At 38.6% G+C, this 4,587-nt stretch overlaps 1 long non-coding RNA gene across 1 annotated transcript; it reads right to left on the bottom strand.

Moving 5' to 3' along the window:
* Window positions 1–507: 507 nt before the first annotated feature.
* On the bottom strand, window positions 508–1,750 carry LOC106819136. Its single transcript, XR_001395357.1, has 3 exons — window positions 1,520–1,750; window positions 1,176–1,330; window positions 508–590 (listed from the first exon to the last, which is right to left on the bottom strand). It is a non-coding gene; the product is annotated as an uncharacterized LOC106819136 (long non-coding RNA).
* Between the last annotated feature and the right edge of the window lie 2,837 nt (window positions 1,751–4,587).

Below are 4,587 nucleotides of genomic sequence, written 5' to 3'. Positions count from 1 at the left end.
GTACACAAATAGCTTTACAGCAGGTAATTAAAATATAACAGGCAACGATTCTACTGCAGATACATTTGACGCTTAGTACAGTAGTACTACGGGATGAATTTCTTTCATTGTATTCCATTTGATTATATTATAGCGAGCGATTGTGCATTAAATCCTGGTAAGAATGTGTGTGTGAGTGCGCTTACCCGCTTCCGTGGACGCCACCAGGGAAACGAGCAGTAGTATCGCCAAGATCACTCTCTTCATTTCGTTGTGGGAAATAAGAACGCTGAAAATATATCATAATATGTAAATGTAGAAGTAAGCGTTTAATAGCGTTAGAAGTGTCATAATATAGACTACATTCTATATTATGCGTATTATGTGTTCTATATTCTATATTACTAGTGTCTATATTCGGACACTCCCGATAGTACCGTACCGTAGCTTGAAATACCTGTGGCTGTACGTTGTGCGATTGTGCCTTAGGATGCGTGCTCGCGTGCGTCCGTGTGTGAGTGCGCTTACCCGCTTGCGTGGACGCCACCAGGGAAACGATCAGTAGTATCGCCAAGATCACTCTCTTCATTTCGTTGTGGGAAATAAGAACGCTGAAAATATATCATATGTAAATGTAGAAGTAAGCGTCTAATAGCGCTAGAAGTGTCATAATATAGACTACATTCTATATTATGCGTATTATGTGTTCTATATTCTATATTACTAGTGTCTAGATTATGACACTCCCTTAGTACCGTACCGTAGCTTGAAATACTTGTGGCCGTACGTTGTGCGATTGTGCCCTAGGATGCGTGCTCGCGTGCGTCCGTGTGTGAGTGCGTGTTTATTAGTTCGTTCGTTCGTTCGTTCGTTCGTTCGTTCGTTCGTTCGTTTGGTCGTACGTTCTTGCGAGCGTGGCTGCGTGCGTGTGCGATGAGCGCGCGTGTGTATGTCTGTGTGTGAGTGTGTGTGTGTGTGTGTGTGTGTGTGTGTGTGTGTGTGTGTGTGTGTGTGTGTGTGTGTGTGTGTGTGTGTGTGTGTGTGTGTGTGTGTGTGTGTGTGTGTGTGTGTGTGTGTGTGTGTGCGTGTGTGTGTGAGAGAGTGAGTGCGTGAGCATGTGCGTTTGCGTGCGTGCGTGTGTGTGCGATTGTGTGTGTGCGATTGTGTGTAGCACTAAATAAAATGTCATGGCTTACCTTATGATGTCTGTCGCAGAGGAAGGTATCTGTAGCTCGGCACCGTGGTAGTGAACGTGTACTGCTTGCTATACAGCTTGACGCGCGTACCTTATATATCATCACCCTCCCTATAAAATCCAATGTTACACGATTTTACACGCGAGATCCGGTACCTGGAAAAAACAAACAGGTGGCGTTTACAGATAGAGCCATTCCCAATTCTGTTGACATCACGCTTCGGTGCTTTTTCGCGATAGATCAAAATAGTAAATGTAAGTTGCACGTGGCAAAGGCGGAACTAAAAATGTGTAATACACCTGTATATATTTACAGAATTACACATTTACATATTTACATATTACCCTAGGTGCTCGACGCTAATTATGTTAGATATTGGATCAAGCGGCCTAAGCTGCCACTACGGACTACAAGGTGTGGGTCCATCGAAACTCTCTCTGTCACGCTTCGCTGCGGCGAGCAAAATTTACGTCATACTAGCAGTTAGGAAGATCATAGTTTCTATTTTTACTCTAATCGTCCGGTTCTCCCAACTTTTACAAGGCTCTAGATCATAGAAATAAGATCTATATATTTTTCTAATATCTATATATTTCTACGCTTTAGATTAATATACCTTGTGGCGACATCTACATTTAAGCCACAGTATTATGGCATCAAAGGCCATATGCAATAAGACGAGACACACTCTATCTATCTATTGAGAGGGTGGGGTACCCAGTACGCTTTCACGTTTATAATATTTTATAACCTTACCGTTTTGATACTAGGTATTACATGGTATTAATAATAACACGGGTACGCAATAAAAATGCGAATACAAGTTACTGTTGATATTAGCTATAATTTTATAGTCCTGACAATAAAAACAATATATAATTCTAGCCCTCTTAGTTAGCGCACTCACTCACGCACGCAAGCGCACGTAGAGGCAAGCACACGCGGGACTATAAAAAGCAGCTATACCAACAAACAGGAACAGGAAAGAACAGGTATAGAAAAAAATAATAAATAATAGAAAAATATAGTGGAGAGAAGGGCTTTACGGCAGGTTCATATATCACGCTTCAAACCATTTCCACGAAAGAAGGAAACAGTAGAAACAGGTTATACGACAATGAAACAATAATGAGATCCAAACTCATGCATTTCTTCCCCGCCTTCATGCAAACCATTTGCGATAAACACTCGGTACTGACGCAATAGCATTCTAGTGCCTCTTTGATACGTCTTTTTGTATGTATCATCGTATTAGCAAAATCAAGTATCTCACAAACATTACGATCTGTCGAAGTCGATGATATAATAATTGTGTCGTCTAGTGTACAGAACAGGTTTACATATAATTACAATGATTTAATTTCATGCAGCGAAAACAATCAACGGCATAAAACAATTTTGTTAAACCTATATTAATTCTGACTCCAAATCTGCAGTAAAATTGAATTACTAATTATTTGTTGTTTTAATTACCCGCAGTGTTATTACAATAGATGCAATTAAACAAAGCGTCGCAGTGAATTTCAGACACCGGAATGCTTTATTTTATGCTTTTGATTAAAATGTCTGTTTCGCAACAATTAAGAATAAGACGGCACCTGTACGATTACTAATTATAACTTAAATATGAGTATTCGATTAATCATTTTTCTTCGAATCTCAAAACCATCAGAAAATGTTTGGTATTCCATTCCTGTTGTGCTTCTGTTATATTCGTGTTAATTTATTTCTAATCGGTATGCAGTAACATGTTTTGAGAAATTGCGAATATGCGAATAAAATCCCGTACGTAATTAAATATCTATTGCTTATTGTTTTTATATATATATATATATATAAGCATTCAAGATTAAAACTACGCATGGCTGTGAAATGGTAATGAATTATGTATACTGCGATGAGCAAAACGAATCTATCTATATTCTATTGTATGGAAACTTCATTGTGATTTTGCAAATGACAAAATTAATCGTACCATTTTGCGAGCAGCGCGTTAACTTTTTTCTTTGGTTTAATAATTACGATTCACTAGTTATGTTGAAGCAATGTTAGTAAGTAGAGTTGTTAAAATCACTATTATATCATTATGATACTGAGAAAATTATAGCTACAAAATGTGAACACGTGTTTCTTATACTTACTAATTTAAATGAGATGATATAAATAATTAAGAGCAAAGATCGCGAGAATTCGTGATATATATAATATATATATATATATAATATATATATAGAGATAGATTGATATATATATCCTTATAACACCCGAACACATATTTGCTGCAATGGAAGACTCAGTTACAAAGGTTCGAACAACGCATGCTGCAATACTTCTCCTTATAACACCCGAACACATATTTGCTGCAAGGGAAGGCTCCGTTATAAAGGTTCGAACAACGCATGCTGCAATACTTCCCCTTATAACACCCGAACACATATTTGCTGCAATGGAAGGCTCAGTTACAAAGGTTCGAACAATTCGTGTAATTAAAGCTATGCATACTTCTACCGTATGTTCGCGAACAGTAATATACGTGCATGGTTATGTATGGGTACTGGCGGATTTCTCCATAAACTGAACTGATATGATTGAGTGCCACTTGTTCATATGCTTAAGCATGCGGAGCGTACAACAGCCGAACACATATTTGCTGCAATGGAAGGCTCAGTTACAAAGGTTCGAACAACGCATGCTGCAATACTTCGAAATTAAATAGATAAAATTCTTTATTTACATGCGCCTATATACATGGTACACAAATAGCTTTACAGCAGATAATTAAAATATAACAGGCAACGATTCTACTGCAGATACATTTGACACTTAGGACTACGGAATATATTTCTTTTATTGTATTTCAGTTGATTATTATAAAGCGAGCGATTATGCATTAAATCCTGATAAGAAAGCGTCTATGGGTGCGCTTACCTGCTAATGTGGACGCCACCAGGGAAACGAGCAGTAGTATCGCCAAGATCACTCTCTTCATTTTGTTGTAGGAAATAAGAACGCTGAAAATATATCATATGTAAATGTAGAAGTAAGCGTCTAATAGCGCTAGAAGTGTCATAATATAGACTACATTCTATATTATGCGTATTATGTGTTCTATATTCTATATTACTAGTGTCTATATTATGACACTCCCGATAGTACCGTAGCTTGAAATACCTGTGGCTGTACGTTGTGCGATTGTGCCCTAGGATGCGTGCTCGCGTGCGTCCGTGTGTGAGCGCGTGTTCATTAGTTCGTTCGTTCGTTCGTTTGTTCGTTCGTTCGTTCGTTTGTTTGTACGTTCGTTTGTTCTTTCGTTCGTTCGTTCGTTCGTTCTTGCGTGCGTGGCTGCGTGCGTGTGCGATGAGCGCGCGTGTGTATGTCTGTATGTGTGTGTGTGTGTGTGTGTGTGTGTGTG

This window comes from Priapulus caudatus, unplaced genomic scaffold (genome assembly GCF_000485595.1).
Source record: "Priapulus caudatus unplaced genomic scaffold, Priapulus_caudatus-5.0.1 Scaffold2880, whole genome shotgun sequence".
NCBI classification, from domain to species: Eukaryota; Metazoa; Priapulida; class Priapulimorpha; order Priapulimorphida; family Priapulidae; genus Priapulus; species Priapulus caudatus.
The sequence above is the reverse complement of the archived record's forward strand: the minus strand, read 5'-3'. Positions and strand labels throughout refer to the sequence as shown.